At 49.0% G+C, this 21,294-nt stretch overlaps 1 long non-coding RNA gene across 1 annotated transcript in view; it reads left to right on the plus strand.

Moving 5' to 3' along the window:
- LOC140406167 (uncharacterized) overlaps positions 1-15,098 on the plus strand; it is a 194,953-nt gene extending 179,855 nt beyond the window's left edge. The window contains exon 3 of the long non-coding RNA XR_011939064.1: positions 15,004-15,098. This is a non-coding gene — a long non-coding RNA (uncharacterized lncRNA). The remainder of the gene's footprint in view (positions 1-15,003) is intronic.
- Positions 15,099-21,294: the final 6,196 nt, after the last annotated feature.

The following is a 21,294-nucleotide window of genomic DNA, read 5'->3' on the forward strand; positions in this document are numbered from 1 at the left end:
GAGAATTTGAAATAGCTGGCTCTGGAAGTCCACACTAGCCAGTATTTGTTAGTAAGGGTGTGGATGATGGGTGAGGAGAGTTGGTTTGGGATAGGATGCAGGGAGCAGAGTTTCAGATGGGCTGAAATTTACAGGTCAGCCAGGAGAACATTGGAATAGTCAAGTCGGGAGATGACCGTGTCACAGATTTGACTTTCAAGGGGAAGGTGGGCGAGTGGGTTACATTGGATTACGTAGGGCACAGAGCACTGAAGGAGGCCATTCAGCCCAACCACTCCATGCCAGTGATTATGTTCCTGTCTTTTGTCATCTAAATCTACCGTTGTAATTCTCGAACACCTTCTCCCTCATCTGCATGCCTAGTTACCTCTTCAATACATTCCCCCACAGTGCTGTTAGGGAGGGAGTTTCACCCAGTGACAGGGAAGGAACAGCCTATATATTTCCAAGTGAGGATGGTGAGTGACTTGCAGGAGAACTATCAGGTGGCGGGGTTCCCAGGTATCTGCTGCTCTTGTTCTTCGAGATGGTAGTGTCTGTCAGTTTGTAAGGTGTTGCCTAAGGAGCCTTGGTGAGTTGCTGCAGTCCATTTTGTAGATGGTACACACGGCTGCCACTGTGCGTCGGTGGTGGAGGGAGTGAATGTTGAAGCTGGTGGATGGGGTGCTGATCAAGCGGGGCTGCTTTGTCCTGGATGATGTTAAGCTTCTTGAGTGTTGTTGGAGCTGCACTCATCCGGGCAAGTGGAGAGTATTCCATCACACTCCTGACTTGTGCCTTGTAGATGGTGGACAGGCTTTGGGGTCAGGAGGATTCGCTGCAGGATTCCTCGCCTCTGACCTGCTCTTGGTAGCCACAGTATTTATATGGCTGTGTCCAGTTCAGTTTCTGGTCAATGGTAACCCCCCTGGATGTTGCTGGTGGGGGATTCAGCGATTGTAATGCCACTGAATGTCAAGGGAGGATGGTTTGATTCTCTCTTATTGGGGATGGTCATTGCCTGGCATTTGTGCGGTGTGAATGTTCCAACAATCAACTATACAGTTTCTACAGATTTTTCTCCTTTTTCTAGGGAACCCCTTCTAGACCTTTTGTGCAAAGTCCCTAACCTGTAGATACCTGAACTCACTACCCCTCGGCAGCTCTACCCTCCCTGAGCTCCTCCAGACTGGCGAACCCTTCCTCCAAATACAAATCCCTCACCTTGACCAGCCCTACTTCCCTTCACCTCCGGTATACACTATCCATACACCCCCCCCCCCCCCCCCCCCCCCAGCTCAAACCCATGATTCTCGCACAGCAGCGTTAGCACTTACATCCCTTCCACCCTAAAATGCCTCCTCAGCTGATTCCATATCTTCACCGTGGACTGCACCACTGGGCTCCCTGAATACCTTCTCGGAGCCATTGGCCGTCACCATAGCCCTCAAACTAGACCCCTCACAAGATTCCTCCTCCATCCTAACCCAGTCTACCCCTTCTCCTTCCCACCACCGCCGCACCTTGTCCACATTCACCGCTCAATAATAATGAAGCAAGTTTGGCAACGCCAACCCCCTGCTGCCTCTGCCTCTGTAGCAGGGTCCTCCCCACCCTCGGCACCTTCCCCGCCCATACAAAGTCAGAGATGATTGTGTCCACTTTCCGAAAAAAGGCCTTTGGTATAAAGATCGGGAGAGCCTAAAAGATAAACAAGAACCTCGGCAGAATATTCATTTTCACCACTTGGACCCTCCCCGCAGTGTAAGTACAGTGTATCCCACTTCTTAAGATCCTCCCTGGCCTCCTCCACCAGCTTTGTTAAGTTCCACTTATTGAGCCCCGTCCATTCCCTCGCTACCTGAATCCCCAAGTACCTAAACCTATCCCTCACTGCCGTAAATGGCATCCCCCCTAAATTAGCCTGCTGTGCCAGCTCATTCACCGGGAATACCTCGCTTTTCCCTACATTCAGCTTGTATGCCGAGAACCCTCCAAACCTCACCATCAGGCCCATAACCCTTCCCATACTCCAACGGATCCGAAACATACAGCAAGAGGTCATCGGCACAGAGCGCCACCCAATGCTTCCTCTGTCCCCTCATTATCCCTATGCCACTCTGCCGACCCCCTGAGAGCCATCGCCAATGGCTCTGTCGCCAGCGCAAACCGCAGCGGCGACAGCGGGCTCCCCTGCCTGTACCCCTGTGTGAGTCAAAGCTTTGTGAGCTCGTTTCGGAGGTCTTTTATAGAATTTACAGTGCAGAAGGAGGCCATTCGGCCCATTGAAGCTGCACCGGTCTTGGAAAGAGCACCCCACCCAAGCCCACACCCCCACCCTATCCCCATAACCCAGTAACCCCACCCAACACTAAGGGAAATTAAGGGGAATTTAGCACGGCCAATCCACCTAAACCTGCACATCTTTGGACTGTGGGAGGAAACCGGAGCACCCGGAAGAAACCCACGCAGATACGGGGGGAATGCACATTGCTGTGGATCTGAACTCCCATGTAGGCCAAACTGGGTAAGGGCGGCAGATTTCCTTCCCTACAGTGAACCAGATGGATTTTTACGACAATCGACAATGGTTTCAGGGTCATCATTAGACTTTTAATTCCAGATATGTTTGGGGATTCAATTTCCACCATTTGGCAGGATTCGAACCCGGGACCCCAGAGTATTACCCTGGGTCTCTGGATCACCAGTCCAGTGACAATGCCACTATGCTACCGCCTCCCTGTATTGACTATTCAGCTCAATCTGATGTCATCTGCAAACTTAGAAATTGTTTCTGTTTCCAATGTCCAAGTGTAAACTGCGACTGGCAGTGATCCCAGCCCATACCCTTGTGAAGTGCAACTTCCCACCATCTGCCATTCTGAATAATGATACTTTACTCTCACTCTCTGCTGTCTGTCCTGAAGCCAGCTAACAAGGCGACACGGTGGCACAATGTTGCCTCACATGGCCAGGGACCCGGGTTCAATTCCAGCCTTGGGTCAGTGTCAGTGCGGAGTCTGCACGTTCTCCTCGTGTCTGCGTGGGTTTCCTCCGAGTGCTCCGGTTTCCTCCCACAGTCCAAAGTTGTGCGTGGATTGGCCATGATAAATTGCCTCTTCGTGTTGAAAAGATGTGCAGGTTAAATTAAGGGGTTAATGGGATAGGGCAGGGGAAGGAGCTTGGGTGAAGTGCTCTTTCAGGGGATAAAAAGAACGATCCATTCTCGCACGTGTACCCTGACTGCACATTGTCTCACCATATTCATCTGTCTATTCTGGAGCATCCTATCGAAGGCCTTTTGAAAATCTAGATAAATTACGAATGCATTACTGCTGTTTACTTTCCCGATTTGTCACAAAGAATTCAATAAGGTTGGTCAAGTAAGAATTTGAAGTCCATGCTGACTATTTATATTGCTAAATGTTCTCTCCTTTAGTAAGGATTCCATTATTTTTCCCACCCCCGAGGTTTGGCTGGCTGGTCTATAATTTGCTGGATGTGTTCCCCTTCTTAAATATAGAAATTACATGACCTCCCTGCCAGTCCTTGAGCCTTTTACTCATCAGTTATTAAATGAGTGGTAGTGCTGCCTCTGCCATCTCTTCTCTAGATTCTTTTGAAATACGCGGGTGCAATCCATGTGGACGATGGGCTTTATTCTTGAGTTTTCTTAGTTCATTCAACGTATTGCACTATCTAATATTAAATGCACTTATTGCTCATCTCATCTTTCGTTGTCATGTCTGTCTCCCTGGTAAATGTTAAAGTGAAATAATTATTTAGTATTTCCTTTTTAAAAATAAATTTAGAGTACCCAATTCATTTTTTCCAATTAAGGGGCAATTTAGCGTGGCCAATCCACCTAACCTGCACATCTTTGGATTGTGGGGGCGAAACCCACTCAACACAGGGAGAATGTGCAAACTCCACACAGACAGTGACCCAGAGCCGGGATCGAACCTGGGACCTCGGCGCCATGAGGCAGCAGTGCTAACCCACTGCACCACCGTGCTGCCCCATTATTTAGTATTTCTGATATCTTTCTATCGTTACCTGTGGTATTAGCCCATCTCTCCCTTAATGGTCCGAGTCCCATCACAACTTTAAATAAAAATGATGTACCCATAAAATATTTTTTCCTTTCCTTGATATGTTTTTATTGGGGCTAAAGGGATATGGGGGAGGGGGGGAGGCTGGATCAGGGTATTGAACTTGATGATCAGCTGTGATCATAATGAATGGCGGCGCAGGCTTGAAGGGCTGAATGGCCTCCTGCTTCTATTTTCTATGTGTTTCTATAATTTACTTCCAAGGTCACTGCTGCATCACGGTGCCGAGGTCCCAGGTTCGATCCCGGCTTTGAGTCACTGTCCGTGTGGAGTTTGCACATTCTCCCCGTGTCTGCGTGGGTTTCACCCCCACAGATGTGCAGGGTAGGTAGATTGGCCACGCTAAATTGCCCCTTAATTGGAAAAAATAAATTGGGCACGCTAAATTTATTTTAAAAAAGAGAAAAAGAATTTACTTCCAAAGTTCCTCTGTAACTTCAATCCTGCCCTCCTTTTATTGTTGTGTATTCATCGTCTTTTTAGTGTTTCCTCAGTCAGCTTTGTAGCTGAAGAAGGGCACTTAAAGTGAACGATTGCTTGAGGTCGCCAGAGATTACGTCATTGGCCGTTTGCGCGGGCGGACGGGCAGTCTAACACCGAAGCCTGTAGTCTTAACATCTAAACAAAGCTCTGTGCTGTGATTGAGCCCCCACGGCAAGCAGACTCGATCCTGAATCCGCCACATGAAAACTGGCGACGAGGTAGTCGAACAGCATTTGTACGTCCCCTAAAAAAAGGCCGAACAGCGTTTGTCGGCACCCGAAGAAATGATAAATAAGTTGTCGTGACATGAAAGCTGGCGACGGGGGAGCCAAACAAGGGTTGTAGCCACCGGAGGAACTGAAAAATCCGAAGGAAACAATCTTGTACAGGTGCCCGCTCTGCCTGAAATGAACTTGGTAGCAATGAGCAGCAAGTACCCTGCAGCAACCGATTTAGAGCTGGGCGTGTTACAAATCGCAAAAGGGAAACTGGCTGAGCTCGGGTTGTTTTGAACAGAAAGGAAGCAGGTTTTGGGATAAAGGAAGCAAGGTAGTGTTAAAAATTTGTGGCACATTGTAAACACGCATGTCCTTCACTTGTGAATAATGGTGGGAGTATTTGGCACATAGCGGGCAGCATAATCAAAGACCCCTCCCACCCGGCTTACTCACTCGCCCAACTTCTTCCATCGGGCAGGAGATACAAAAGTCTGAGAACACGCACAAACAGACTCAAAAACAGCTTCTTCCCCACTGTCACCGGACTCCTAAATGACCCTCTTATGGACTGATTTCATTAACACTACACCCCTGTATGCTTCACCCGATGCCGGTGTCTAGGTATTTACATTGTGTACATTGTGTTGCTCTATTATGTATTTTCTTTTTCTTTCATTTTATTTTCATGTACTAAATGATCTGTTGAGCTGCTCACAGAAAAATACTTTTCACTGTACCTCGGTACACGTGACTATAAACAAATCCAATCCAATGGAACCATTTGATGAGCATACAGAGCGATGGAGCTCTGATACAGAATGATTTGACTATTTTGTTCAAGCGAACAAGATAGAAGCAGATATAATAGTCCCAACATTCCTGAGCATACAAGGGTTGGGGGGTGGGGGGGATGGCGAAGGTGGAGAGAGCCTTTAGCCTCCTCCGGAGTCTGGTACAGCTGGAAAGGCCAGGCACAAAATCATACAAAGAAATAGTGGAAATTTTATAGGCCACTGTTCACCAAAGCTTTTAGTCATCGCCAAAAGGTTTAGGTTTCAGAAACTCAACCTAGAAGATGGTGAATTGATAACATAGTTTGTAGCTACCCCTGAATAGACTGGCTGAACACTGCGAATTCGGGGATGTGTTAATGATACCATCAGAGATAGATTAGTCTCGGGTTTAAGGAGCAAAAGCTATTCAAAAGCGGTTGTTAACTGAAAGCAACCTGACCGTAAAACTTCTGAAGTTGCTGTCCCCGTGGAATTAGCAGCCAAAGAAGCTCGATGGTTGAGTTCCAGCTCAAGAATTCGCAAAATGTCGGCTGAAACTCCGATGCAAACACAGACTCACACTTGCCATAGATGTGCCGGAACCGGGCACTTAGCAGCAGATTGTTGGTGCAGAGACATCATGTGCAAAGATTGTGGCAGAAAGGGCCACATTGCATGCCCTTGTTGGAAAAATAAACATGCAAAAGTTGCCAGAGGCAAGAACCAAAAAAACAAATGGCAAGCTGAATCAAGGAAAAAGTGTCCAGCTGTACACCAAGGACGTGGGAAGGAACTCTATTCACAGTCCGAAGACGAACGGTCATTAAATGACAGATATTGCTGGTGCAACAGACCGATATTGGGTAGCTCCATTAGTGGATAGTCTGCTGGTGAAGATGACGGTGGACACTGGGGGCAACCATCTTGCTGGTGGCAGAATCTGTTTGTCAGGAAAAGCTCTGACACATTACTCTGCAACCCTCGAAGGTTGTGCCAAAAACACACGCTGAAGTGATTCCGTTGAGGGGCTGGGAAGCATGAAGGATATCCCAGTAAAGCTGAAGATTAAGGAATAAAGTCGGGCGAGATGCTTAAAGGCTAGCTTAGTGCCATATGCAATCAGACCCAAGGCAGAGGCAGAATTCGAATTGCTGGTCAGAACGGCAATCACTGAACCCGTTAGCGTGAGTGATTGGGCTACTGATGCACGATCAATTACACAAAGACGAGAGTAGGATGTAATCGAAGCTTTATTACACTGAAATGTGTGGCCTCCTTCAGCAGCTGAAGAAATGGCTGCTGTACTGGGAGCACGCATATTTATACTCCGCCTACTGGGCGGAGCCAGCAGGCAGGGATCTACGCCCGTACCTGTAGTACAGGGGCCTTACCGTAAACCACTATATCAACATCCTATATATACAATACATACCTCAGTGGTGACTACCACATTCACCCCCTGTTAAAAAAATGAGTCCGGCGGGGGTGGTGGAGAACTATATACAGAAAGTTGTGTTTTAAAAGTACAGATAATATTACAAATTCAGGCGGTCCGGTACCTTGATCTGTCGTTGAGAGCGCTGCAGTGCTGGTGGCGACTCAGGTGTCGGCTTGGTCTCCGGTGACTCCGGGAGCATGTTGAAATCCTCTCCATCCCCGGGTGTGAGCAAGGGGAGGACGGATTGTCCCGGAGTGGGGGCTGCGGTGGGGTGCGCCGGGGGAGGGGAGAGTGGCGCTGGGGTGGGGGGGGGGGGGGAACCAGCTGGTGCCAGGTCCCTGAGGAAGACCGTGTCTTGGCGGTCGTCGGGGTACACTAGGTAGGCGTGTACTGCTGGTTGGCGCGAAGTAGCTGTACCCTCTCAACCAACGGGTCTGCCTTGTGGAGTCGAACGTGTCTACGGAGGAGAACGGGTCCTGGGGCTGCCAGCCATGTCGTGAGCGAAACCCCGGAGGTGGACTTCCTGGGGAAGGCAAAGAGACGTTCATGGGGGGTTTCATTAGTCGCGGTGCACAGGAGCGACCGAATGGAGTGAAGTGCATCGGGGAGGACCTCCTGCCATTTCTGGACCGTAGGGCCAGCTGGACGGCCCTCCAGACCGTCCCATTCTCCCTCTCCACCTGCTCGTTTCCCCTGGAGATGTAGCTGGTTGTCCTGCTCGGGAAAATGCCCCTGTTGAGCAGGTACTGGCGCGGCTCATCGCTCATGAATCAGGATCCCCGGTCGCTGTGGACGTGGGCGGGGAAGCCGAACAGAGGGAAGATGGGGTTGAGGGCTTTGATGACGGTGGCAGACGGCATGTCGGGGCATGGGACGGCAAAGGCGAATCGGGAATATTCATCGACCACACTGAGAAAGTACGTGTTGCGGTCGGTGGAGGGGAGGGGCTGAAGGCGTTCAAAGTGGCAGGAGGCCTTCACCAGGTACCCCGTACCTGTAGTACAGGGGCCTTACCGTAAAGCACTATATCAACATCCCTACCTCAGTGGTGACTACCACAGCTACACTGTACCGTGATGACGAAAGACAAATCTGTACGCATTTGTGGTGATTTTGAAGTCACTATTAATCCTGCAGTGTTGGCAGAGCAGTGCCCTTTGCCCTGGGTAATGCCCTATTTGCTGGGTTGGCTGCAGGCCAGCACCTCAGTAAAGTTGACCTCAGTCAAGCATATCTTCAAATCAGGATTCGCAACAGTTACTGACAATTGTGACACACACAGGGTTATTTCGAGATAAAAGAGTATCGTTTGGTGCAACGCCAACGTAGCTCGAACATGGACCAAATCTTAAGCGGATTAGACGGAGTCCGGTGTTACTTGGATGACACCTTAGTTACTGAGAAGAATGCGGAAGAACATCTCTGCAACCTAAATACCATACTCCAGAGATTATGAATTCAGAGTCCGAAAAGACAAATGTGAATTTTTCCAATCTTCAATTGAATATCTGGGTCATGTCATCGATGCCAAAGGACTGCACAAGCCGCCGAAAATCATAGCCACTACTGAGGCACCCGCACCTCAAAATTGTCAACCAACTTCGATCTATCTTGGACTACTAACCTATTGACTATATTCTAAAGCCGTTGAAATCTTCTAAAACCGTTGCACAGTCTACTGTCAAAATAAAAAAAAATCAGGTTTAAGTCCAACAGGTTTGTTTCGAATCACTAGCTTTCGGAGGTGAATCAGGTGAAGCTGAGGAAGGAGCAGCGCTCCGAAAGCTAGTTATTCCAAACAAGCCTGTTGGACTTTAGCCTGGTGTTGTGAGACTTCTTGCTGTGCCCACCCCAGTCCAACGCCGGCCTCTCCACATCAAAATAAAAAATGGGTGGGGATGAATGTGAAAGGGCATTTGTGCAAGTCAAACAGGCGCCACTCAAGTCGGAAGATCTGACGCATTTTGATCCAAATTTACCCCTGTAACTGCATGTGGCACACCACCTTATGGGGTTGGGGCAGTGGTTTCCTCACTTAATGCTCACAGGTGAAGAGAAGGCGATGGCCTTTTCATCGAGGATCTTTTATGAAGCCTAAAGCAATTATGTGCAGATAAAGGAGCCCCAGGAATAATTTTTGGAATTAAACCTTTCAGTTCTATGGGAGGAAATTCACCTTGGACCGTCGTCCACTAACAGCGATTTTGGACCTCCTACCAGGATTCCATTAATGGCTGAATGTAGAGGTGGTCATTGTGTCAGAACACACACATACACGATCTGGTACCGTCAGACAAACCTTTCCGGGACGCAGGTGGACTCTCCTAACTGCCCGTACCAAATAGTTCGATAAGCAGTTAGTGTGGAGACATTTTCGACGTCGAGCAACTTCGATAACCCCTGGAACCGCAGTACAGGTGAAGAGGTATACCAGAGGGGGATCCAGCACTGTCCAAGGTTATGGATATAGTGCTTAGAGGCAAGACTTCAGGAGCAAACCCTAGGTTAAAGCCATATTCCACTCAAAGACTTTGAGTTATCTGTACAGGAAGGTTGCCTCCTCTGGGGAATTCCACCATTATTAAGAAAATGTGTATTAAACCAATTTGAGGCCACTGCTATTGTACGGATGACGGAGATAGCCAGCAGCTATTTTGGTGGCCAGGGCTAGATGTCAAAATCGAGGAGAAGGCGGGAATGTGTCCGTCTTGTGCAAAAGTGCCGCCATTACTCCTGTTGCACCCGTGGGAATGGATACAAGAGGCCTGGCAATGGTACATGTTGATTACGCTGACCGTTTGAGGGGAGCATGTTTCTCATTCTACTCGCTGCTCGCTCGAAATGGCCTGAGGTCAACATGAAGTCGGCATCTTCGGAGAAAACAATTATCAGATTGAATGAATGAAACCTTCAGATTCGGTTACCCTGAACAACTGGTGAGCGATAATGGACCGATGTAGATATCTCATTCAACACATCCGGTCCACTGCTCATCACCCTGCCACAAATGGGCTGGCAGAACATTCTTTTGTCCAGACGAGGCGATGGAACAGTTGTTAAAGGTAACCAGAGAAAAAGGCTCATTGTCTAAACGTTGAGTCATAGAGTCATAGAATTTACAGTGCAGAAGGAGGCCATTCGCCCATCAAGTCTACACCGGCCACTGAAAGCACCCTTTATAAGCCCACACCTCCACCCTATCCCCGTAACCCATCAACCCCACCTAACCGTTGGTCACTAAGGAGCAGTTTAGCACGGCCAATCCACCTAACCTATACATCTTTGGACTGTGGAAGGAAACCGGAGCACCCGGAGGAAACCCACGCAGACACGGGGAGAACGTGCAGACTTCGCACAGACAGTGACCCAAGCCGGGAATCGAATCTAATCCCTGGCGCTGTGAAGCAACAATGGGTCGCGTGGTAGCACAGTGGTTAGCACAGTTGCTTCACAGCCCCAGGGTCCCAGGTTCGATTCCCGGCAGGGTCACTGTCTGCGGAGTCTGCACGTTCTCCCCGTGTCTGCGTGGGTTTCCTCCGGGCGCTCCGGTTTCCTCCCACAGTCCAAAGATGTGCAGGTTACATAGAACATACAGTGCAGAAGGAGGCCATTCGGCCCATCGAGTCTGCACCGACCCACTTAAGTCCTCGCTTCCACCCTATCCCTGTAACCCAATAACCCCTCCCAACCTTTTTGGACACTAAGGACAATTTAGCATGGCCAGTCCACCTAACCTGCACGTCTTTGGACTGTGGGAGGAAACCGGAGGAAACCCACGCAGACACTGGGAGAACGTGCATACTCCACACAGGCAGTGACCCAGCAGGGAATCGAACCTGGGACCCTGGCGCTGTGAAGCCACAGTGCTAGCCACTTGTGCTGCCCACCCGTTAGGTGGATTGGCCATGTTAAATTGCCCTTAGTGTCCAAAAACTGTTAAGTAGGGGTTACTGGGTTACGGGGATGGGGTAGATACGTGGGCTTCAGTGGGGTGCTCTTTGTAAGGGCCAGTGCAGACTCGATGGGCCGAGTGGCCTCCTTCTGCACTGTAAATTCTATGATGATTCTAACCATTGTGCCACCGTGCCGCATCAATTCCTGCTCAGGTACAGGAACTCGACAACACAAGTTTCTGATGGTTAAACATCAACTACGCACAGCTTTCGATTTGGTAAAACCACCCAAGACAAAAGAAATGGTTGAGGAAAAGGCAGCAGGATCAGGTCATGTGGGAGAGCAAGGCAAAATGTTGTGTTTCTCGCCAGGGTCAAGGAAGTTCTGGCAAGAAATTACACCACACAAGTGAAAAGTGGATTCCTGCCACCAGCGTGGCACAGGCGGGATCGTCTCCTACACCGTACGAGGACCAATCCGCCAGAGGCAGAACTGTCCAAATCCAGCAGTGCCAAGAGGCGACCTGGACCTTCCCGGGAGCCTGGCTGGCACCAATCCAACCAATTGGGGAAAACAGCACCTCGATTGGCAATCAAACACTGAGTCAACCTATGTCGACTCTTGGCCACACTTGGAGTATAGTGTTCAATTCTGGTCGCCACACTACCAGAAGGATGTGGAGGCTTTAGAGAGGGTGCAGAAGAGATTTACCAGAATGTTGCCTGGTATGGAGGGCATTAGCTATAAGGAGAGGTTGGATAAACTCGGTTTGTTCTCACTGGAACGAAGGAGGTTGAGGGGAGACCTGATAGAGGTATACAAAATTATGAGGGGCATAGACAGAGTGGATAGTCAGAGGCTTTTCCCCAGGGTAGAGGGGTCAATTACTAGGGGGCATAGGTTTAAGGTGAGAGGGGCAAGGTTTAGAGTAGATGTACGAGGCAAGTTTTTTACGCAGAGGGTAGTGGGTACCTGGAACTCGCTACCGGAGGAGGTAGTGGAAGCAGGGACGATAGGGACATTTAAGGGGCACCTTGACAAATATATGAATAGGATGGGAATAGAAGGATACGGACCCAGGAAGTGTAGAAGATTGTAGTTTAGTCGGGCAGTATGGTCGGCACGGGCTTGGAGGGCCGAAGGGCCTGTTCCTGTGCTGTACATTTCTTTGTTCTTTGTTCTTTGACTTCGGTCAAGATGACCACTGACAATGCTCACACCAAGCCGAAGACACCAGAGCTTACAGGAAGTACTGTAAAGCAGAAGCTGAGATTCGCTGGCAAGCACATCGCGAATGACAACCTCCGGAATGTCTGACGTATTGACTATTGTTGATTAATGGCTTACGTTGCTGTACTGTTTATTGTGTCAGGGAGCTTTGATTTAAACGCAGAGGAATGCAGTGAATTCTTAGTTAATCCTCAAAAGCCGTCTCGGAGCTGAACAGGAGCACTTTAAGAGAACGATTGCACAACATGATCAGCCGTTTGCGCGGACAGACGGGCAGTCAAACATCGCGGCCTGGAGTGTTAGCACCTTCCAAATAAAGCTCTACGTTCTGGTTTAATCTCCCAAAGCCTGCAGACTGAACCTTGAATCCACCATACTTACCATGCATTCCCCTGCTGTTACTGTCTATGGAATTGATCTATGCCTCTTTCATAACCCACAGACCATGTCTTTATTTATCCCTGATGTCTCACTAGTCTTCACTTTCCTTTTGGTGGAGTACATTTGATGGTCTATGGACCACACCAATTAATGTGATTGATCCGTTTATCTTTATATCTATCCATCTCAATTCTGTTATTGCTTTGCTGATAGCTGCAGCCCCCCCCCCCCCATTACCCCCGAGATGTGAAGCTCGCCGTTTTTCTAAATAAGTTGCACCCTGCAATGTTTAATTTCTGGTGCTTATTTTTCTGTGGCCATGTCTCAGTAATCCCCGTTATGTCTGGTTCATCCCATAAAGACACCGTGGGCAGACATTTTATATTACAAATTTAGAGTACCCAATTATTTTTTTTCCAAATTAAGGGGCAATTTAGTGTGGCCAATCCACCTACTCTGCAGATCTTTTTGGGTTGAGGGGGTGAGACCCACGCAGACATGGGGAGAATGTGTAACCTCCACACGGACAGTGACCCAGGGCCGGGATTTGAACCCGGGGCCTCAGCGCTGTAGGCAGCAGTGCTAACCAGTGCGTCACCGTGCTGCCCAAACAGACATTTTCACTTAATACGGTTTCCTCTCTCAATGTCTAACTTTTTTTAGATTCCTGCTTTATAGATCTATTTATTCCCTTGTCACCAATGTCCTTCAATCTCTTCAGTGTTCTCCTGTCCTTTTTACATTTAGGCTCCTGAAGTTTCTTGGTGTAGTAATTTAAATCCTTTTCCCACTTCACTATTTACCCGTTGCTAGTATTCTGGGCCCCATCCTGGTTCAGGTGGACCCGGTCCTATTGGCATAGCTACATCCTGTCCCAGAACTGGTCCCAAGGGCGCCCCCCCCCTCTTTCCCATGCCAGTCCTTTAACCTCACCTTAATTCCACTGATCTTAACTGCTTTTGTGCCAATTTACACTTGGTTCAGGCAGAAATCCAGAGATTTTTGAGGTTCTGCTTTTAAAGTTGGAAGTTAACTTATGATGCTCTTTCAACAAGACCTCCTTCCTGTTCCAGGTATGTTGTTTGTTTCAACACGGACCACTCTCCCTTTCCAACTTCCTCTCCAGCCGTCGTGAGAGTTCCCTTAGTCTGTCACTGAGTAGACTGCCTTTGGGATTTTCGTTCTTGGCTGCAGAGGACACTTATCTCCCTAATTATCGAGTCCCCCATTATTACCACACTTCTATTCTGCTCCTCCCCACCATGGACAGTCTTCTAGGCCATGGTGCCTTGGTCTGCGTTGTGACTGCCCTCCTAGGGCCAATTTATCACGGCCAATCCACCTAACCTGCACACTTTGCACTATGGGAGGAAACCGGACCACCCGGAGGAAACCCACGCAGACACTGGGAGGGCGTGCAAACTCCACACAGACAGCCACCCAAGGTTGGAATCGAACCCGGATCCCGGGAGCTGTGAGACAGCAGTGCTAACCACCATGGGAGGCATCTTCTGCATACAATTTTTTTCAGGAAGGTCTCACCACAGCGCCCAAATTCTGCAGTCCAGATACTGTGGCGGTGGTGGTGGGTGATGTTATGGAGATGGACATTGGCAGCCTTTGTGCTAGAATTTGGAGCAGGGGATTGGCTCGCATTCAAACAGGATACCACAGTTGTCACTGGTTTATTTAGCATGTTGGCACTGATGTGCAAGAAATTGAACCATTCTTGGCCCAAATGTTAGCAATTTATCTCTTCAAATCTCTGCCACCAATGCCACACTGTGCTTTGCAGCTGGTTCATATTTTCTGATCCATTTGGGTATTGTCATTCTGGTGGGATTTGCAGTCTCTCCTTGATGCTGATGGAGGTGGACCCGTGTTCCCAGAACCTTGAGCCGTGTTATTGGATTTCTGATATTGAGGATTTGAGTCTGCTCTTTCCCGAATATTCAGTGCTCTCCTCGAATATCTCAACTTTTCACTCATTCAATTGTTGAAGAGTAATTTAGTGGTCCTGTCACTTCCCTCCTCCCTGGTGTCAGTGATATTTCAATGACCGGGTAGCGCTGACTGTGTTTTCTTCAACCGGGAGCAACGCCATGCCTGTCTGACCACCCGGACTGGACTGTCATTGGAGCTGTACAGCAGAGTGTGGCACCGGTGGGTACAGGTCTGGCATTGGTGGCAGAGTTGAAGCGATAAGTTGCTCACATTCGGGCAAAGAATAATGCCACCTCGTGGTGCCAACATGCTAAATAATCCAGTGACAAAGATAGACTTAGCTTTTTCAAATTGAGGTGGTAAGAGAAGTTGATAAGTCAGTGGGGATAAATGCCGGGGACTTGTGAGAGAGAGAGAGAATTATTGCCATTGAGGCCCGACGTGGTCTGCTCTCTTTCGTACAGGTTGGTGTCCACATGCTCTCTGCTAGTTTTGAGTGGAGTAGGTACGCTGTGACTAACAGACGTCTCGTATGTTTTCACCAATTACAGACTGCAAATGGCAATGTCGAAGCGAAAGTGGTTTGCTTCTACAGAAGGCGAGATATACCAAGCACCCTTATCGGACTGGCAGACAAGCATGCAAGTAAGTCTTTTTGTTGTTATTGCTGACTTGCTCAATCCTTGAGCGTGTACTGTCTTTATTCAAACTAAGAAAAGGGGCAATGATTTTTGTCCCAAACAAACTGTTTGTTTTCCCCTCTGCGTTTTTATTTAATATCCAGCGCACTGGACCACAGATAGAAGTGGTGACCCGAGTAAATGTTGGAGTGAGTGCTACAATTTGTTGAAACAAATCATGTAAAATCAGATTGGGGTGTTTTTGAGAGTTTAAACTTGAAATCTGTCAGTTTTGTGGTGCAATTAGTATACTGGTGTTTGGCGATGTGTAATGGTGAGGTAGGCTAGAGTGTTACCGTGCAACTCCATGTCCAACCTCACCAGTTAGTCACTGTGCATCTATATTAAGAAAATGATTATTCTACTTCCGAGAGGAAGAATGGCAGAGGCACCTGAGCTGCACAATGGACAAGGATGATGGAGGAGAACTTTGTTTTCCAGACAGTGAAAAGCTGCGGTTTTGCCATTGCTGCGTGCAATTACTTTATATCGTTCAGGGGATGTGGATGTCGCTGGCAGGGCCATCCCGAATTGCCCGTAAAGGGTGGCATGCTCTGCCATTTCAGCGGGCGGCTGGGAATAAACTGTGCTCGCCGCTGCCCCCCCCGTGCTTCCCCCCCCCCCCCCCCGCGCTCTCTTCCCTTCCCCCCCCCGCGCTCTCTTCCCTTTTCCCCTCCCCGCGCTCTCTTCCCTTTTCCCCCCGCGCGCTCTCTTCTCTTCCCTTTTCCCCCCGCGCTCTCTTCTCTTCCCTTTTCCCCCCGCGCTCTCTTCTCTTCCCTTTCCCCCCGCGCTCTCTTCTCTTCCCTTTTCCCCCCGCGCTCTCTTCTCTTCCCTTTTCCCCCCGCGCTCTCTTCTCTTCCCTTTTTCCCCCCGCGCTCTCTTCTCTTCCCTTTTTCCCCCCGCGCTCTCTTCTCTTCCCTTTTTCCCCCCGCGCTCTCTTCTCTTCCCTTTTCCCCCCGCGCTCTCTTCTCTTCCCTTTTCCCCCCGCGCTCTCTTCTCTTCCCTTTTCCCCCCGCGCTCTCTTCTCTTCCCTTTTTCCCCCCGCGCTCTCTTCTCTTCCCTTTTCCCCCCGCGCTCTCTTCTCTTCCCTTTTCCCCCCGCGCTCTCTTCTCTTCCCTTTTCCCCCCCGCGCTCTCTTCCCTTTACCCCACCCCCCCCCATCTCTTTGAACTCCCCCCCCCCCCCCCCCCCCCCCCCCCCCCGCAGTAATACTTGGTTTTAGCTGACCATGGAATGATCAGATACAGAAATCAGTTTTTAGTTGTCGTCATTGCGGTAACACTAAAATGAAGCAGTGAGTTTATATACTGTATAGATCCCACAAATTACCATGTTTTATGACCAGTTAAACTTTTACATGATGTATGTAAAGGAAAAATACTACGAATGCTTGAAATCTGAAACAAGAGCTGAAAATGCTGGATAAACAGCCGTATCAACTCAATGTTAACTGTTTCCCTCTCCTCGGATGCTACCAGACCGGCTGAGCTTTTCCAGCCTTTTTGACGTTATTCCAAAGTACTGCAACCTTGTTAATGTATTTCCTGCGTTGAGTGTATGATAAAGTTCCTTAAAATCATTCCCAAGGGACTGGAATCAAGCTTTAACAATGAATTGATTTAACAATCTGGGGGGTGGGGTGTTGGGAAGCGTTAACAAGTGATTCCCTGCAGCTGAGTTGAAGTAAATTCCTGAGGGTTTTTTTTGTGTACAGTAATGATCTAGAGAGGTGAAACGTTTAATGCAGTGAGCAGTCATCAGGAATCCACTGTCTGAAAGGAGGGTGGAAGCACGTTGGTTTTCAACACGGAATAGGGCAGCACGGTGGCGCGGTGGTTAGCATTGCAACGTACGGCATTGAGGACCCGGGTTTGATCCCGGCCCCAGGTCACTGTCTGTGTGGAGTTTGCACATTCTCCTGCGTGGGTCTCACCCCACAACCCAAAGATGTTTAGGTTAGGTGGATTGACCACACAAAATTGCCCCTTCATTGGAAAAATAAGAATTGGATACTCGAAATTTAAAAAAAAAGCAGAATTGAGTAAATACCTAACGGGAAACAATTCGCAAGGCTGTTGTGACGGCGCAAAGTGGGGATGGAACTAACTGAGTAGCTTTTCTATAGCGGCACGGAAGCACAGTGGTTAGCGCTGTTGCTTCACAGCGCCAGGGTCCCGGGTTTGATTCCCCGCTGGGTCACTGTCTGTGCGGAGTCTGCACGTTCTCCCCATGTCTGCGTGGATTTCCTCCGGGTGCTCCGGTTTCCTCCCACAAGTCCCGAAAGACGTGCTGTTAGGTGCATTGGGCATTCTGCATTCTCCCTCTGTGTACCCGAACAGGTGCCGGAGTGTGGCAACTAGGGGCTTTTCACAGTGTTAATGTAAGCCTACTTGTGACAAGATTATTATTAGAATCCCTAAAGTGCAGGAGGCCATTCGGCCCATCGGTTCTGCCCTCAGAAACAGCACCCTACCTAGGTCCATTCCCCTGCACTATTCCTGTAACCCTGCGCATTTTATCACGGCCAATCCACCTAACCTGCACATCTTCGGACAGTGGGAGAAAACTGGAGAACCCGGAGGAAACACTAGCAGACACTGGGAAAACGTGCAGAGTCCACACCGCCAAGGCCAGATTCGAACCTGGGTTCCTGGCACTGTGAGGCAGCAGTGCTAACCACTGTGCCGCCGTGCTTCCTTTGCAAAGAGCCAGCACAGACGCAATGGACCGAATGGCCTGTTACTGTGCTGTATCCGTCTATGATTCAAATTACCCCATTGTCTCGAGAATGCAATCCTAGTTTGTGAAATTAACCTTTGGAAGTCCCGACTACATATATACGGCTATGGACCAAGTGCTGGGAAATGGGATTAGAATAGGTGGCTGCTATTAACTGCGGTACTTTGGCTGCAGTAAACCTGTGGGTCTCTCTCTTTTTACCCCCCCCCCCCCCCCCCCCCCCCCCCCAAAACCACCACCCCAGTTTGTTCTGGCTGCTAGTGGCCTGTGCTTCTCTTACCAACCAAGCCGAGCGCAACGTGGACCTGGCAGAGGAACTGGGATGATGCGAGCCGGTTCTCAAATTGCCTGTTTCCAGGGTTGATGTGAGGAGCTCCTGAAAGTGGGACCAGTTGTTTGGGGATGGATGCGCTGAGTGCTGAATTTGGTGCATTTGAGTGTGATAGTGAGAGTTTGGTGACCGAGGGAGTATAAGGCTTCATTTTTATCTAAAGTTTAGTCTTTCTTTTATTTAGTTAATTAACTTAAAAGCTGCTGTTTGGTTTAGAAGAAGGTGAATTTTCAATCAGCTTTAAACAGGCTTCTACTTGTAGGCACTTGCAGCTGGAGCTTGTTAATTAGATTAGGCCAGTTTTCAGAGGCTAGATTCACAGTATAAAAGTGATCCCCTACAGTGCAGACTTTGTTTGCACTGAGTGCTGAATTTGGTGCATTTGGGTGCGATAGTGAGAGTTTGGTGACTGAGGGAGTGCTGAATTTGGTGCATTTGAATGCTATAGTGAGAGTTTGGTGACTGAGGGAGTGCTGAATTTGGTGCATTTGAGTGCGATAGTGAGAGTTTGGTGACCGAGGGAGTTAGGTGAGGAGGGAGTAAGGTGCTCCTTTCATTTTGTTTCCGACATTTCCGCAAAGAGTGCGAAGAGAGCCAGCAATTTACAGAAAGTGTAGCTGACTGGGAGCAGGGTCGGAGGGCGGAGATCTAGTTAGTCCACAGGGCAGCTATATTCTGTCAGGTAAGAGGGGATGGAGGCTAGGCCAGTTACATGCTCCTCCTGTAGGATGTGGGTGGTGAGGGATACCACCGGTGTCCCCACTGACTATACCTGCGGGAAGTGCACCCAACTTCAGCTCCTCAAAGACCGTGTTAGGGAACTGGAGCTGAAGCTGGATGAACTTCGGATCATCCAGGAGGCAGAGGGGGTGATTGAGAAGAGTTACAAGGAGGTAACCACACCCAAGGTACAGGACAAGAATAGCTGGGTTACAGTCAGGGGAAAGAAAACAAACAGGCAGACAGTGCAGGGATCCCTCGTAGCCGTTCCCCTTCAAAACAAGTATACCGTTTTGGATGCTGTTGGGGGGGATGACCTACCGGGGGAAGGCCCGAGCGGCCAGGTCTCTGGCACTGAGTCTGGCTCTGGGGCTCAGAAGGGAAGGGGGGAGAATAGAAAAGCAATAGTTGTAGGAGATTCAATGGTTAGGGGAATAGATAGGAGATTCTGTGGTCGCGAGCGAGACTCCCGGAAGGTATGTTGCCTCCCGGGTGCCAGGGCCAGGGATGTCTCGGATCGTGTCTTCAGGATCCTTAAGGGGGAGGGGGAGCAGCCAGAAGTCGTGGTGCACATTGGTACCAACGACATAGGTAGGAAAAGGGGTGTGGAGGTAATAAACAAGTTTAGGGAGTTAGGCTGGAAGTTAAAAGCCAGGACAGACAGAGTTGTCATCTCTGGTTTGTTGCCGGTGCCACGTGATAGCGAGGCTAGGAATAGGGAGCGAGTGCCGTTGAACACGTGGCTGCAGGAATGGTGTAGGAGGGAGGGCTTAAGGTATTTGGATAATTGGAGCGCATTCTGGGGAAGGTGGGACCTGTACAAGCAGGACGGGTTGCATCTGAACCAGAGGGGCACCAATATCCTGGGAGGGAGGTTTTCTAGTACTCTTCGGGAGGGTTTAAACTAATTTGGCAGGGGAATGGGAACCGGATTTGTAGTCCAGCAACTAAGGTAGCCGATATTCAGGACGCCAAAGCGTGTAATGAGGCAGTGGGGAAGGGAACACTGACAAAGGAGAGTACTTGCAGGCACGGAGATGGGTTGAAGTATGTATACTTCAACGCAAGAAGCATCAGGAATAAGGTGGGTGAACTTAAGGCATGGATCGGTACTTGGGACTACGATGTGGTGGCCATCACGGAAACTTGGATAGAAGAGGGGCAGAAATGGTTGTTGGAGGTCCCTGGTTATAGATGTTTCAATAAGATTAGGGAGGGTGGTAAAAGAGGTGGGGGGTGGCATTATTAATTAGAGATAGTATAACAGCTGCAGAAAGACAGTTCGAGGAGTATCACCCTATTGAGTTAGTATGGGTTGAAGTCAGAAATAGGAAAGGAGCAGTCACCTTGTTAGGAGTTTTCTATAGGCCCCCCAATAGTAGCAGAGATGTGGAGGAACAGATTTTGGAAAGGTGCAGAAGTCATAGGGTAGTAGTCATGGCCGACTTTAACTTCCCAAATATTGAGTGGAAACTCTTTGGATCAAATAGTTTGGATGGGGCGGTGTTTGTGCAGTGTGTCCAGGAAGCTTTTCTAACACAGTATGTAGATTGTCCGACCAGAGGAGGGGCAATATTGGATTTAGTACTGGGTAATGAACCAGGGCAAGTGATAGATTTGTTAGTGGGGGAGCATTTTGGAGATAGTGACCACAATTCTGTGACTTTCACTTTAGCAATGGAGAGGGATAGGTACGTGCAACAGGGCAAGGTTTACAATTGGGGGAAGGGTAAATACGATGTTGTCAGACAAGAATTGAAGTGCATAAGTTGGGAACATAGGCTGTCAGGGAAGGACACAAGTGAAATGTGGAACTTGTTCAAGGAACAGGTGCTACGTGTCCTTGATATGTATGTCCCTGTCAGGCAGGGAAGAGATGGTCGAGTGAGGGAACCATGGTTGACAAGAGAGGTTGAATGTCTTGTTAAGAGGAAAAAGGTGACTTATGTAAGGCTGAGGAAACCAGGTTCAGACAGGCATTGGAGGGATACAAGATAGCCAGGAGGGAACTGAAGAAAGGGATTAGGAGAGCTAAGAGAGGGCATGAACAATCTTTGGCGGGTAGGATCAAGGAAAACCCCAAGGCCTTTTACACATATGTGAGAAATATGAGAATGACTAGAGCGAGGGTAGGTCCGATCAAGGACAGTAGCGGGAGATTGTGTATTGAGTCTGAAGAGATAGGAGAGGTCTTGAACGAGTACTTTTCTTCTGTATTTACAAATGAGAGGGGCGATATTGTTGGAGAGGACAGTGTGAAACAGATTGGTAAGCTCGAGGAAATACTTGTGAGGAAGGAAGATGTGTTGGGCATTTTGAAAAACTTGAGGATAGACAAGTCCCCCGGGCCTGACGGGATATATCCAAGGATT

This window comes from Scyliorhinus torazame, unplaced genomic scaffold (genome assembly GCF_047496885.1).
Source record: "Scyliorhinus torazame isolate Kashiwa2021f unplaced genomic scaffold, sScyTor2.1 scaffold_332, whole genome shotgun sequence".
Classification (NCBI taxonomy): domain Eukaryota; kingdom Metazoa; phylum Chordata; class Chondrichthyes; order Carcharhiniformes; family Scyliorhinidae; genus Scyliorhinus; species Scyliorhinus torazame.